The sequence below is a fragment of the Myotis davidii genome, unplaced genomic scaffold (assembly GCF_000327345.1).
Source record: "Myotis davidii unplaced genomic scaffold, ASM32734v1 scaffold161, whole genome shotgun sequence".
Classification (NCBI taxonomy): domain Eukaryota; kingdom Metazoa; phylum Chordata; class Mammalia; order Chiroptera; family Vespertilionidae; genus Myotis; species Myotis davidii.
In genome coordinates, this window is record NW_006291567.1 from 1,511,569 (window position 1) to 1,527,387 (window position 15,819).

Here is a 15,819-nt window from a genome sequence, read left to right on the forward strand (position 1 = left end):
TTTTTTTTTTTTTATTTTTTAGTTTTATTCATTTCAAACGGGCCGAATCCGGTCCAAGGGCCATAGTTTGCCCACGGCTGTTCTAGAGAGTTTTTGTCTAAACGAGACAGCTGCTACTTACTGGTAGCTCTTCTTAGGCTGCCATACAGAAATCCTGGCCGTGTTGCCCGATGTAATTTTTCAAGAGAAGCTAAACATATTTTCATGTAAAATCTTCCTATATTTAAATGTGAGTATGAATATATTTTTTGCAAATATAAGATGCCGTCGATTATAAGGTGCATCACTATTTTATGTACCCATAAAAAAGAAAAAAGCCACCTACCCAACTATGACACTCCGATTTCAGAGATGTTAAATGTGAAAAACATGTGCATCTTAGAATCAATGAAATATTGTAATTCTCATTTTCTCCAAACATTGTATAAACTCCATGGATCGGTGTGAGGCTGCCAGATTGCAAGCTCTGTTTGAGTGAAGGGGAGCCTGAGAGTAATCTGATTAGATTCAAACTTTAGGAAGATCCCTCTGAGGGTCAAATGGTGATAAAACACCATCCATAAGGCCAATGAGGAAGCTCCTGCCACAATCTAGGAGGTAGATATATAAGGGCTGAATTTAAGCCCTGGCAGTAGGTATGGAGATGAGGGGCCAAATATAAAAGCCTTTTAGGTACAAAATGCCACTGGTCCCAGACCAGGTATAGGGAGCAAAGGTGGCAGGCCAATTTCAGGTCAGGGTACATACCCAGGTTGTGGGTTTGATTCCTGGTCTGGGTGCCTATGGGAGGCAACCGATCCTTTTCTCTCTCACATCATCGTCTCTCTCTCTCTCCCTCTCCACCTCTTTCTCTCTCCATTCCTGTCTAAAATCCATTTTTAAAAAGCACATATCCTTGAGTGAGGATTAAAAAAAAAAACTTTTAAAAAAAGGATGATTCCAGCCCTAGCCAATGTGGCCCAATTGATTGGAGCATCATCCCCTGCACCAAGAGGCTGTAGGTTCCATTCTGATCTGGCCACAAACCCAGGTTGCTGGTTCGATGGTTGGGGTGCTACAAGAGGCAGTCCATCAATGTTTCTTGCTCTCTCCCTCTTCCTCTCTTTCTAAAATCAATAAAAACATACCCTCAGGTGAGGGTTAAAAAAAAAGAATGATCCCAAGATTTATAGTCTGGAATAATAAATGGATTCATACTCATTTAATACTATTTATTGGGTGTCTACCTTGTGCCAGATACTATACTGGATGTTAGAGGTACAACACTGGTCCTTCTCTCTTACAATTTACAGTCTAGGTCAGTGATGGCGAACCTTTTGAGCTAGGTGTGTCAGCATTTTGAAAAACCCTAACTTAACTCTGGTGCTGTGTCACATATAGAAATTTTTTGATATTTGCAACCATAGTAAAAAAAAGATTTATATTTTTGATATTTATTTTGTATATTTAAATGCCATTTAACAAAGAAAAATCAACCAAAAAAATGAATCCGCGTGTCACCTCTGACACGTGTGTCATAGGTTCGCCATCACGGGTCTAGGTGATACCATTAACTGCAGAAGAGTATTAACAGGTACAGGGGTAGGACATGAAAGGGGACAAGTGTGTTTATGGTGGAGATAAAGAACAAGTTGAAATGTTCTATATGCTTTAGAACAGTGGTTCTCAACCTTGGCTGCGCATTAGAATCACCTGGGAATCTTTAAAATCCTGATTTCTGGGCCTTATCCTCTGGAAATTCTTTCTTTGTTGCTAATGTTGTGGCCCCACCCCATAACAAAGAAACAGAATTTCTGGAGGATGAGGCCCAGAAATCAGGATTTTAAAAAGATTCCCAGGTGATTCTAATGCGCAGCCAAGGTTGAGAACCACTGTTTTAGAAGCTGGCGTTTAGAGCCCAGGAAATAAATCAGGTCTTTCTGATTAAAGAGGTCATCGGGGTATCAGTAACAGCTGAAGTGATTAGAGAAGATAAAATAGCCTGAGTAAGCTTGTAGAGCAGTGGTTCTCAATCTTGGCTGCACATTAAATCGCCTGGGAGAAATCAGGATTTTAAAAGGATTTCCAGGTGATTATAATGTGCAGCCAAGGTTGAGAACCACTGTTGTAGAGTAAGAAGGCAATAGATATAAAAGACATTAAGGAGCGAACAAAGGTGCAATCTGTAAAGGAAGAGGCTCAGGAGAGAGGGATGTCTGTATACCAAGGGAAATAGGTGTTAACATATAATCCAACATATCTTCTGTAATTACTGCATAGAAGTAATTTACCTTGGCAATATACAATTCAGATTTTCAGAGTTATGGGTATTTTTGTCTGAATTCCAAATCCACTTACCAGACCAGCTTATTTAGAGAGTTGTGATATTTTTAAGTATTGCCACAATCTGTCCCTTCTAGCTTGCATGTGCTCCTGTTTTGCAGTATCTCAGTTTGATATCTAGCATGAGTCAATGGAAGAACAATGGTAATTCTAATTTTCCTTTTGTGGGGGCTCTAATCTGCCATTCCAAGGCAAAAGTCAAACAAGAAAATATACTTTTACTCAACTCGCTCTCACGTCCAAGCACTGGGAATTGGGCAAACTATCTAGGCACCAATGATGGAGTCCCCTTGCAAGACCACTGTGAGGTTCTTGAACCAGCGCTCCATAATAGGTGAGCCTATGATATGGCAAGATACTATAGCCCTCTAGACTTGTTCAGAAAGACCCTCCATTTTTTGCTTTTTAATCCCCCCAATGTTTTTTAATCCTCTTTATTGATTTGAGATAGAAATATCAATGTGAGAAAGAACATGAATTGGATGCCTTCTGTACGTGCCCCAACCAGGGATAGAACCTGCCACCCAGGCATGTGCCCTGACTGGGGATCAAACCCCCAACCTTTTGGTATATGAGATGACGCTCCAACCAAACACACTTACCAGGGCAGGCCCTCAACTTCATAGGAGGGGGTAAGTGCTCCCGAATGTCACAGTCTTATGACTGGATGGCCAATACTCTATTACATCAAAGTTACCCAATTCAACCCTATAAAGATAGCTCCAATCTACACTAATAAAAGACAAAGATGCTAATTGACCATACCTTCCCTACGACCAAGCCACGCCCATCAGCCAATCAGAGTGACTATATGCAAATTAACCCAACCAAGATGGTGGCTGGTAGCCACGGAGCTGGAGCAAGCAGGAGGCTTGGTTGCCCTGGTGATGGAGGAAGCTCTAAGCTTCCTGTCTGCCCTGGCTGGCTGTGGCCTCTGCAAAAGGCAACAAAGTTTCAATTATAGAAGCTAAATAAATCTCAGATACCTGCTTCCAGCCAACCTCCACTGGGAGCTTGGGTGGCTGGGGCTGTGGCCAGCCTGCAAACAGCCATCAGCCCCTCACCTAGGCTGGCCAGGCACCCCAGCAGGACCCCCCTCCATGAAGGGGGTGTGGCCAGCATGAAAACAGCCCTCAGACCCTCACCCAGGCTGGCCAGGCACCCCAGCAGGACTCCCACCCTGATCCTGGACACCCTTCAGGGCAAACCAGCTGGCCCCCACCCGTGCACCAGGCCTCTATCCTATATAATAAAAGGGTAATATGCAAATTGACCCTAACAGCAGAGCGACTGGGAATCACTGGTCACTATGACACACAGTGACCACCAGGGGGCAGCTCCTGCATTGAGCGTCTGCCCCCTGGTGGTCAGTGCGCTCCCACAGGGGGAGCTCTGCTCAGCCACAAGCCAGGCTGCCAGTACAGTGGTGGTGGTGGGAGCCTCTCCCGCCTCCTCAGCAGTGTTAAGGATGTCCAACTACAGCTTAGGCCTGCTCCCCACTGGCAAGTGGACATTCCCCAAGGGCTCCCGGGCTGCCAGAAGGATGTCTGACTGCCAGCTTAAACCCAATCCCTCGGGGGATAGGGCCTAAGCCAGCAGGTGGTCATCCCCCAAGGGGTCCCAGACTGTGAGAGGGCACAGGCCGGGCTGATGGACCCCCCACCCCCGAGTGTACAAATTTTATAATATACTAGAGGCTTCATGCACCAGTGGGGTCCCTGGGCCTGGCATGCAGGGATCTGGCCAAAACCGGCTCTCTGACATCCCCCCAAGTGGTCCCAGATTGCGAGAGGGTGGTTCTCAGGTAATGCACCCTGGAGTCGGGCTCCTTCCTCTCTGGTTCTGGGTGCATCATCCAAGAACTGTAGCTGCCAAGTGACTGGAGTTCAGCAGCTCCTGTGTTGAGTGTCTTCCCCTGGTGGTCAGTGTGCGGTATAGCTACCTGTCAGAGCATCTGTCCCCTGGTGGTCATTGAAGATCATAGTTACCAGTCGGACGATCGGATGGTCAGATGGTCGCTTAGGCTTTTCTATATAGAGATATTAAAGTACAATAAATTCCATACACAAAACATAAAGCCCATAAGAGTTGGCCAAACAACTAAACACAGAAAGCTTAACTTTCAAACGTTTCCATGACTACCCAGATTTCATTTAGTTAATCTTCTCCTTTAAGAGTTCCTATCCTTCCACATTATAACAGTTTCACACTTCCAGATACTTACTTGGCTCGTTGGTGTATCTTTTGGCCTGGGCTGGAGGCTCGGACTCAATTCATCCTCTTGCTCATAGGTGTTACTTGAGGAGAACTGAGACTTAACTGCACAGATGATTATACAGTGATTTTTCAGTAGGTTGCCATGACAACCCCATGATGTCAGATGCAATTATGACATCATCACCTGCCAACATAAGGTGAACAACACAACCTGCATACAAAAACCACTTCCTACTTATTGAAAAGGCAGGTACAAGGTCCTTCAAGCTTTCTTTTTGCCACCATTACCCCCGTCAACCATTTTTGTATTCATAAACATAAAATATAAAGAACAGTTGGTTTCTTGGGAAAATGTTGAAATTATTAGCTAAAACAAGACCTCTGAAAGATCCATGGCTTTATTTTCAAAACCCTTGCTACTATAGTCTCAAATGACTAATAACTTATGGTGAAGCCTTTGGAAAAGTTTTAGGGAATTTTCTTATTTTTTTTATTGATTTTAGAGAGGAGGGAAGGAGAGAGAGAGAGAGAAACATCAATGTGAAAGAGATACACTGATCAGTTGCCTCCTGCACAATCCAACCAGGGACGAAACCCGCAATCTTCTAGTACATGGGACGATGCTCCAACTGAGCCACACTGGCCAGAGCTAGAGAATTTTCTTTAAGAGCACTTATTCTTGTCTTGGTTTCATTATATATTCATTCAACAAATATTTGTTGAGCATCTATTGTGTGCCCAGCATTGTTCTAGACCCAGTTAACAGAACTGACAAGGTCTAGTGAGGGAAGTAAACATTCATCAAGTAATTATAAAAATACCTTTTCCGGTGTGGCTCTGTGGTTGAGCGTTGACCTATAAACCAGGAGGTGTCAGTTGTATTCCTGGTCAGTGCACATGTTCAGGTTGTTGGCTTGATCCCCAGTAGGGGACATGCAGGAGGCAGCCTATCAATGATTCTCTCTCATCATTGATGTTTCTATTTCTCTCTCAGTCTCCCTTCCTCTCTGAAACCAATAAAAATTACAAAAATAAATGTAAATTTGCCGAGAAGTACATGTATTGTAAGAGTGAATCAGAAGGTCAAGAAAATAGGCTTCTCTGAGGAAATAGCCTTTGTACTGACATCTGCAAGATGAACACAGATTAATTAGGTGACAGTGTTGATAGGGGGAGAGAGTCAAGGTTAGACATTGAGTTGAGGCTCAGTGACCTGGAGTAGATTAGTGAACTCCATGACCTGAAGGCTTTCAAAGGAAAATCCAGGCCTTAATATATAGGTCTTAGTTTACTAAAGCTAAAGTTAGTATTTTCACCAATATTCCAAAGAATATACAATCTGTGATTCTCATTTCCATAAAACTCTCTAAAACAGTGCTTCTCAAACTTTAATGTGTTTAAAAGCCACCTGGGGGTCTTGTTAAAACACAAATTATTGGGCCCATCCACTTAGAGATTCTGACTAGGTAGGCCTGAAGTGGTGCTCATGAATCTGTATTTCTAAAAAGCTCCCAAGTGATAGGGAAGTATACTTGGAGCAGCACTGCTCTGTAACTCAGTATGACTTTTATTTGTTTAAATCTCTATTTCTTTAACAATCCACCCTTTCATGACTATTAAAGTCAAACTATATTCTACAATGTTATCGTGATGTTTTTGGCCAATTCAGTAGTATCACGAGAACAAAAGAATGCTGTGATATATAATTAAAACAATGCCATAAGCTAACAATTTCAAATATTTGAAACGAATGAGAGAAATAACAATTATAAGCAAACTGAGGAATCATTAATGTAGTGAAACTTCACTAACCTATCCCAGTAAGGTGGACTGTCATTCCTACTTAGTTAAAAGTCTGATTTACACAGCAATCTCAAAGAAACATAATATAAATTAATCTGATGTAACTAAAGCCAGGAAATGTCTATATGTTTAATGACTCTTTTACTTAAACAGGTAAATAAGAGCTATTTGTAATGAACACTTTCATATTATGAATGAAGCTCTGGATTTTATAGTGTGTGAGATAAAAATAAACTCCCTTTGCTCAGGTGGTTGGAGTGCCGTCCTATACACTGGAAGGTCACAGGTTTGACCTACATTGTCTTCTAGCACAAGGGAGTGTTTGTGTGAACATGTAGCTAAAGACGGGCACTACGAGCAAATCTCAGGGCTGGGACACAAATTCACTCTTCTCCCCCAAATGCTGTGCTCTGAGCAACGCTATCACCATGAGGAGAGCCAGCCTGGGGGGTGCAATTGATACATGGAGAAGGTCAGCCCAAAGGAAAGGCAAGGAAATGGAGCTGGGGCCCTTCATTGTGAAACTCTGGATGAAATTTTACCTTCGGAATTTTCAAGTCAGATTCATTTGAGACCTGTTTTGCCTACTCAGTTTGGGCTGAATTTTCTGTCACTTGCAACCTCAGATTCCTTCTGAAACTGTTAGATGAAAAAAAAAGAATTTAACATAAAGATTACACACCTAGAGGGGAACTTTCTAAACTCTGGTCTAGTGTGTCTATTTAATCAATTCTATAGTCAAGTACAATATAAATTCATACCCAAATCATCTCTCCAAAAGAAAAGAACAGCAATAAAATATCTACAATTTGCAATTGTGTAAATTCATTCAAATAGCTATTCCAAAAGAAAACAACCTAGGCAGTTGAAAGTGTTTTGTTTCTGGGTATTTTTTTTTTGTAAATACGTCCAGAACTCCTTTAAGAATAGATGTGCATCTGGGTTTTAGAATAATCGTTGGACCCAGAGTCAGACACTGGAAATGTATGACTAATACTGAAATATTATTCACAGTCAGTTGTCATGGCAGCCTGCTCATTCTGTACAAAATAGAATCCACTTCATTTTAACAAGATTTAGCAGAGGAAAGCTACTTGCCTGCAGACAGCCTCTGAGTTAACCTAATTAGTTTGGTTTTATTATTACATATAGCCTTTAGACTATACCCTAATTATACCCCAAAAATCATGAATACTTAAAATCACTAATAAAAATATACTATATGATTTTTTGTTTAATACCTACACCACTCCTAAAAACTTCCCATCAAGCTTAGAGGCAAGTCACATTGTGTGCACAGTTGAATCCACTTATAAATCTAAAGAAGACATTAAGTGTCAGAGAAGTGGAGGGAATAGCCAATTTCATTTCTATCATCAATTACCACTGGCTAGACACTGCTATCAGACATTTTCTTTTAAGTGGGGTTCTGTAGGAGTGGGGAGTAGCCAAATTGTTCTGTGTTCAATTACACAGCCCCAAAAGAGTGACTTTAAAATTAGAGGCATCTCAAGATATATAAATAGGGGAGGGGGAGACAAAAGATTTTGAACTGATCTCTTTATCTCCTGAATGGCTATCTCTATCAAATATAAGCTCACTGAACATGTTGTGGGTGATTTGGGAGATTATAGATAGCTATTTCTGAGAGGAATGCCACATGAGGCCATCTTTACTATTGGACAGGTTTCTGCATATTACCGTGGCCCCACTCCCCTCTGCCTTCTCCACTTCTGAGTTTCTTCTTTAAGAGAGAGGAGACAGGGTCTAATTAAAATCCAATAATATCCTAAGTTAGGAAACTACATGCAATGATTATCATCCATTAATATCTTGGAACAAAATAGCCCTTTGGGTTAATTAATGTTCTTCAAATGCCCAAGATAGGGCCATTTGAAGCTACCCATTGTCTACACTATCATGAAAGTGCAGTAAGGAACACAGAAGGCTGATGGACCTTGGGCTTTAGCAAGAGCTAAAAGCTATGCACCAATAGTTCTGTCAAGACAATGATGGCTCAAGGCAATCCCCTAACCTGATAATCTTTTACTGTTCACCAAACCTTAACTTTGATATTGTGTTTGCTTTGCTCAAAGGAAAATGTATATTCTAATAAATAAAAAGCTATGGGTCCGGAGATTCAGAGAACCTCTCAACTAGAGAGTAAGGTCTCCCCCAATGCCTTCTAAATTTATATTTCTTGTCTAGTATATCCGTTTGTGCATCAGCTCCTTCTCCAGACCTTGAACCTCAGCTGCAAATGGATGTGGCAGTCACACATATCATATACTTCTCTGTAAAACTCCCACACTGCCCAACACTGTGCTTCTAGACATATTGAAAACATTTATATATATAAAGAGCCAGGGTCCATAACAAACTAAGGCTCAACCTAACACCGGAAGTCAGTGCTGGGTTGCCATGGAGACTCAGCACTGACTGCCGAGGGGGCTGCGGGTTAGGCCCGGAGAGAGGTCTGCAGAGAGAGAGGCAGGGTCTGATCTGCAGCCTCAGTGGCAGCTGTTGATCAGCCATTGCCTCTCTCTTTCTCTCAGGCTTCACCAGCAGCCATGCCTCTGTTTCTCTCTGGGCCTCAGCAGGGGCTGCTAATCAGCCCTGCCTCTCTGCTCTCTGATCATCTGGGCCTATCTGCCCAGAGATGCTGACTGCCATAGAAACTGACCAATCAGAACCAAATCTGGATGAACTGTGAGAAGCCAATGGCTGCGTAGGAGGTGGAGCTTTTGACACTGACTGGCATAGAAACTGACCAATCAAAACCAAATTGCCTGGGGCAGGGGAGGGCAGTTGGGGGCAAGATCAGGAAAAGCCTTCCCCCACCTCATTTAAGCAATCCTATTTTATATAATCTATCTATACTAATAAAAGGGTAATATGCTAATTAGACCAGGTCAACTGGCCATTTTCCGGACATCCGACTACCTTCTGGACAAAGCCATGGTGGTGGGGGCCAAGGCAGAGGCAGTTAGGGGTGATCAGCCAGCAGGTGAGGGTAATTGGGGGCAAGACCAGGCAGGGGGTTAGGGGTAATCAGGCTGGCATGTGAGGGCAGTTGGGGGCAACCAGGCTGGCAGAGGAAGGCAGTTGGGGGCAACCAGGCCACCAGGGGGGGACACTTGGGGGCAAGATCAGGCCGGCAAGGGAGGTCAGTTGGGGGCAAGATCAGGTCAGCAGGGGAGGACAGTTAGGGGTAATTAGGCAGACGGAGGCAGTTGGGGGCAAGATCAGAACAGCAGGGAAGGTCAGTTGGGGGCAATTTGGGCGACAAGAGAGGGAAGTTGGGGACGAGATCAGGCCGGTAGGGGAGGGCTGTTGGAGGCGAGATCAGGCCAGCAGGGAAGGGCTGTTGGGGATGAGAGCAGGTTGGTAGGGGAGGGCAGTTAGGGTGATCAGGCAGGCAGAGGCAGTTGGAGGCTAGATCAGGCCAGCGGGGGAGGGCAGTTAGAGGCGATCTGGCAGGCAGGCAGAGAGGCTAAGGGAACTTCCCCCCACCCCATGCACGAATTGGGGGTGAGATCAGGCCAGCAGGGGAGGTCAGTCAGGGGCAACCAGGCCAGCAGGGGAGGGCAGTTGGGGGTGAGACCAGGCCGGCAAGGGAGGGCAGTTAGGGGTGATCAGGCAGGCAGAGGCAGCTAAGGTCAATCAGGCAGGCAGGCAGAGAGGTTAGGGGCAATCAGGCAGGCAAGCAGAGGGGTTAGGGGTAATCAGGCAGGCAGGTAGAGGCAGTAAGGGGAGATCAGATAGACAGGCAGGTGAGCGGTTAGAAGCCAGAGGTCCCAGATTGCGAGAGGGATGTCTGACAACTGGTTTAGGCCTGATCCCATAGGGCAGTTGGACATCCCTAAGGGGTCCTTGATTGGAGAGGGTACAGGCTGGACTGAGGGAACTATTATAGTGAACAATACTGTCTTCTATACTGGCCCCCGTGTACAAATTTCATGCACTGGGCCACTAGTGTGATAATAAACTTTAATCAGGGGACTGGAACACCAGACAATTCCCTCAGAGCTGGTGGGCAGATTAAACATACTGTCAAAATCGTATGTGTGTTACATGCCATGGAGTCTCCTCCAACTCCTGCAGGAGCAGGTGGGGGGCTGGGTTTCAACAGAAATGCAGACTATTCATCTAGGGTGGGATTTTTCAACAATGGCACCATAGTCATTTGGGACCAGGTAATTCATTGTGAGTACTGCCTTGTGCAATACAGGATGTTTCACTGCATCCCTGGACTCTATCCTCTAGATGCCAATAGCACTTCAATGGCAACCAAAAGTGTCTGCAGATACTGTCAATAGTCCCCAAGATTTTGTTCCCCCAGGGGATATATTGAATTATCACAACTAAGGGAGGGATGCTATGGGCATCCAGTGAGTAGAGGTCAGGGATACTCTGAAACATTCTACAGTACATAGGAAAGTTCCCCACAACCAAGAATTACCCAGTCCCAAAGTCAATAGGACTGTGGTCAAGACACCCTGATCTAGAGGGCACAGATGTAGGTAGGTAGGCAGATGTGGGTGATTGCTTCCATTTCTTCATTGAAATAGGAAGCAAGTTCATCAGCTGTGAGATTGTTGAAGGAGGTTCAAGAAATTTAGGGAGAGAAGATATGAAACTGTCCTTTAGGAAAGGTGGATAATGAATGGACAAGGGAAGTGAACATGATTCTGGGCCGCATCAAGGGCTCACTTGAGGTAAGTAGCCAAGAATTTAATATGAAACCTGTAGGCCTGAATATATGTTCTTCCTGGGGCCTCATTCAGAGGTGGAGTGGCAAGGAGAGAGTTGAATTTAGCAGATTGTGATCTTGCAACAAGCAACAAAAAAGGCAAACAAGTGATAAAAATGACCACAGAACTTGAGCAGGGTAAGAAGACAGAGGGATTTAAGCAACTATGAAAAGGTAGGTGGGCAAAAAGTTCCAAATGCTTTGAACATGATGTGCCGAAAAAGGGGAAAAAATAAGGTGAAGTCTATTATACTGAGGTAATGACTCATTTTACTTAATAAATACTTGAGTACTCATTGAAAAACATAGTACAATTGTTTCTAAAATGAAACCAAGTCCACTGAGCTTTTTAAATCAGGTCAGTGTTTGGGACTGCAGTCCCTTTGGTTGAGTTTCCCTCCATCAGTGAAGCCAAACACTGAGGAAGCCACACTGAACATAGTAGAAATCAAAGGACTCAAAAACCTTGAAGTGACTTCTAGTCTTTATTTACTACTTTGTATATTTGTCTTATACTTGTTGAGATGATCATAGGCATTACCTCGGGGTGACAGGTCTCACAAATCCAACTAAACAGACTGAAGTGCCGGCCAAAACTGTGGCCATCTGAGGTACTATCCATGACTCTGGTGGTTTCGATGTGAAAATCAACAGCTGTTTCCGCAGGTTCTTGGTTCCTGCTTTTGTGGATTTCATTTGAAATTACAAAAGATAAAAAAGAAAAAGTCTACATTTCCTTGCTGGCATTCATACAAAATATTACAAAAGACCATGGCCCTCATGGGAAAAATATGTAGCCTTTGTGGACACGGGCCTCCCGAAATCACTTAGGTATCAGAAGAGTATGAGCCCAGCCCTGCCACTCACCAGCAGAATGGTCTCAGACAAGGCATTCAATATCTTCGGCTTCAACTTCTTTAGCTGAAAAATATATAGTAATATTTACTATGGTTACCTCACAGGAATGTATACGAAAGTGCTTTGTAAACCATATTGTACTTCACTAGTTACGAAGACTGTGACTACACCTAGACAACAGCAGGGAGTGGAACAAAAGTCTCCCTCCTTGTCAAAATGGAGAAAAGCAAGAGGAGTTTTTCACTAAAGGCAGAACCCTGTGTTGCATGCATCAGAGGTGCACCAGCTTCTTTTCTACATGGAGTATATGTGTGGCAACCTGACCAAAGCTTGCACTTGGCAAACCCACCCTTAGAGCAAGGGCAGGAAGAAGCTGAAGGAAGAGCAAAGCACTCCCTAGAGCAGTGATGGTGAACCTATGACACCCGTGTCAGAGGTGACACGCAAACTCATTTTTTTGGTTGATTTTTCTTTGTTAAATGGCATTTAAGTATATAAAATAAATATCAAAAATATGTCTTTGTTTTACTATGGTTGCAAAGATCAAAAAATTTCTATATGTGACACGGCACCAGAGTTAAGTTAGGGTTTTGCAAAATGCTGACACGCCGAGCTCAAAAGGTTCGCCATCACTGGGCTAGAGACACAAACCAAAAACACAACTGGTGAGTATAATTATAGACCCAATTCTTAGAAGCCTTGTTTTGAACTCACAGGGGTTTGGAAACAGGTGGGACATACTTATTACTGAGCATCCTAGGGTCATTATGACTCACTGACTAGGAGGAAACATGGAGCTTTTATGAAGTCATCCTCCGCTGGTGGCTGTGCACTCATAGTCATCTCGTGACTTTCGACCTAAGCACCAAGTGCTCAAGAGTCCTCTCAGAATGCATCAACAAAAAGGCCTTCTGGAAGGGGCCCCGCGATAAATATTCCAGGGCACTGACTAGGACATAGGAAACCTGGTACTAGAGAACCCAAGCACTAACTGCAGGCCTGCCTCTAATTCTGTGAAAAAACTGACATGGCAGATAACTCCCTCCATTTTCCCACCTGGAAAGTTGGGATAACATTTAGACGCAGAGGGGAAAGTGTGTGTGTGGGTGTGGGGGGGGGGGTGTCTAGTCCAACCCATGCATTTCATATAGGAGGACACAAAGGCTTGGGAGGTGAACTGACTAGTTCAAGAGGACACAGCTAGTAAGTACCCAAGAGAGGACTAGAATCCAAATCAGGTCCCCAGATTAGTGCACCTTCCACACACCTGTTTCTTTCAGGGGCCTTCCCAGGAAGACAGGAGTTGTCTGAAGGGGTTGTTTTCATACAATCAGTATCATTTCTCCATCATTCTGGTAGCTTCGGAGGAAAACTCCAGTGAAAAGGACAGCCACAGCCTTCAGCCATGTCCCACTCAGCACTTAAAGATATGGTTTCACATGGTTTTCAAGCTTGAGGATGGCAAGCAATCCTAGGATGGTGACAAAGACCCAGCCAGAGGCACAAGTGGGGGGAGGAGGGAGAGTGAAGGTATGAATAAATGACACTGACAATGAAAACCAGGAAAAAAACCACGCAGGCGCCCTTTGTAATGAAGGGTCCCAGCACTTTATAGGGACCACAGTCCTGGAACCACAGCGCCAGGTTCAAGGGTTTAGTGCTCTGAGGTAACCGTTTTAGAATTCTTAATAACGCGAACAAAAGGCCTGACACTATTTATTTTGCATTGGGTCCCTCAAACGTTGTGTCCGCTCCTGCTTCACCCCCCACCCCAGCCATAAAGCGGTGTTTTGTCTACACCACCACTCCAACCCTACCCCAGCCAAAGCAAACAAAAGTCCTGCAATGTTTAGCCCCTCTAGAGAGAAGGCTGTGGAAAAGGTCAGGGGAGCAGTAAGAGCCTACCTTCTGGGGCAAGAGGCCGACTCCCCAGCGGCCTTTTCCGACCCTGACAAAATAAATGCCGATATAAAAGTGATCCCCGCCCCCAGCCCACCCCACACTCCACGCCGCCTGAACCTTTGACTCTAGTAGCGCTCCTGTCCGCCCTTCAAACCGCCAGAAGCGGCTCAGTGTGCCCGTGGGGAAAATGAGAAAAGTGCGGGCACCTCACCAGCTGAGGGAAGCTGCCCTAAGGGGTTGTGTCCTCTTCAGTCCTGCGAGACCACCCCGCAAACACCGCGGTTGAGCGGGGAAGGGGGGAAGGATAGAGAGACACCCGGTGGCAGGAAGAACAACCTGGCGCGCAGACGGCGAGGGGTCTAAACACAGGAGCGTGAGCTCCGCCCCGCCCACTTCGAACGCGGGTTCTCGGGAGGGGGCGGGGCCAGCGCGGGGGTGGAATTACGGCGGAGGGGCGTGGTTTCAGCGGGAGGCGGTTTATGATGGAAGACTATAAATAAGTAAATGATGGCCGTTCTCTGCATGGAGGTTCCATAGTGTAGTGGTTATCACGTCTGCTTTACACGCAGAAGGTCCTGGGTTCGAGCCCCAGTGGGACCACCTTTAGGTGCTTCGGCTCCTACTTTTGATTTTAAAGTGCTGTGAGTTGTCCAGATGAAAACACAGGAAACAAAAACATGGTACTTTCCTTTCTCCCTTTAAACAAATGTTTATTTTATTTCTTTAATTTTTATAATGCTTTTATAACAGAAGCGTAATGAAAGATACCCGGCTCATCCATTCCCGGTCGCCATTGTCTCAACTGAAAAACAGCAGAGGTGGGGGCCCGGCAATGTTGTAGTCTTGGAGCACCCCGCGGCTCTCCGGGACCCTACCTCCACCTTCCCTCCGCTACCTCAGGGTGGCCTGAAAGTCTAGCTCTGGGGAGAAGCAAAACCACCCAGCTTGGCCCTTTCCCTGCAAGCCAAGACAGGCCGCCCCCCAAAGCCTCCAAATAAAATATGGCAATACCACAGCTCTTGGATTGCTGTTCAATTATTAAAGGGTTATTACTTATTATTTATTAATGATTAATAATAATTATTCTGTCTTGAATAATTATTGTTTATCAAATTATTATTGATTAATAATTATTAGTATTATACAGAGTAAACAGTCTTTTTCTATTTAAAAAATTAATAAAACAGTCCTTTTTTTCTTTTCTTTTCTTTTATTGTTTAAAGTACTACATATGTCTCCTTTACAGTCTTTTTCTTTTTAATACAACAGTGGAGTTTGTTGAATAGACCTTCGTCTGTTTAATGAATCCATATACAATACAGAATAAATGTCAGGCTTGTAGACACTCAATAAATGCTGATTGAACAACGCTTCTCTGGTTCCTTTTTGTTCCTCTTTATTAGTTCATTACACTTTCATTTTGAGGGGCCATTATCTTTTTAATATTGGCCTTTTTCTTCTTTGACAAGAGGAATGAAGGAAAGGTGTCTGGGACCCTGGGAGCTGAGGTAGGATAGTGGTGGCCAAGAAGCAAAAAGGCAAGGGAAACCGCAGTCCTTTTCTCTGCATTTTTTCCACATAGTGTTGCTTCATACAGTGTGTAAATCTGTAACCTTTTCTAACTCTAGGGCATGACATGTGATTATCCCTGTTATTACAATCGCTTCAAGTTTGGTTTTTTTTTTTTGTTGTTTTGTTTTTTTGTTTTTTTTTACCGTCTTAACCATTTTTAAGTATACAGCTCAGTAATGTGAATCATATTCACACTGTTGTGAAAAGGATCTCTAGAACTTTTTACATATATAATCCCATTTAATTCTCAAACTAACTCCATGAAGTAGGCATTATCATTACATTACAGATCAAAAAGTTGAAACACAGAGACCTTAAGTAACTTGGCCCAAGGTCACAAAACAAATGGTTGAGCTGGGATTTGCACCTCCTGGCTTGGGAATCTGCTTTTA

The 15,819-nt window shown here is 44.0% G+C and overlaps 1 protein-coding gene and 1 non-coding gene across 2 annotated transcripts in view; one reads left to right on the forward strand and one right to left on the reverse strand.

Annotated features, from left to right (window-relative positions):
* Positions 1-14,204, reverse strand: part of PPEF1 (protein phosphatase, EF-hand calcium binding domain 1) — a 114,009-nt gene extending 99,805 nt beyond the window's left edge. The window contains exons 1-6 of the mRNA XM_015564879.1: positions 14,067-14,204; positions 13,221-13,424; positions 11,963-12,016; positions 6,885-6,981; positions 4,547-4,641; positions 4,265-4,351 (exon numbers count right to left, since the gene is read on the reverse strand). The gene's annotated coding sequence lies outside the window, so the exon portion shown is untranslated. The remainder of the gene's footprint in view (positions 1-4,264; positions 4,352-4,546; positions 4,642-6,884; positions 6,982-11,962; positions 12,017-13,220; positions 13,425-14,066) is intronic.
* A 178-nt stretch (positions 14,205-14,382) lies between these two features.
* TRNAV-UAC lies at positions 14,383-14,455 on the forward strand. Its single transcript has one exon. It is a non-coding gene; the product is annotated as a tRNA-Val (tRNA).
* The last annotated feature ends 1,364 nt before the right edge of the window (positions 14,456-15,819 follow it).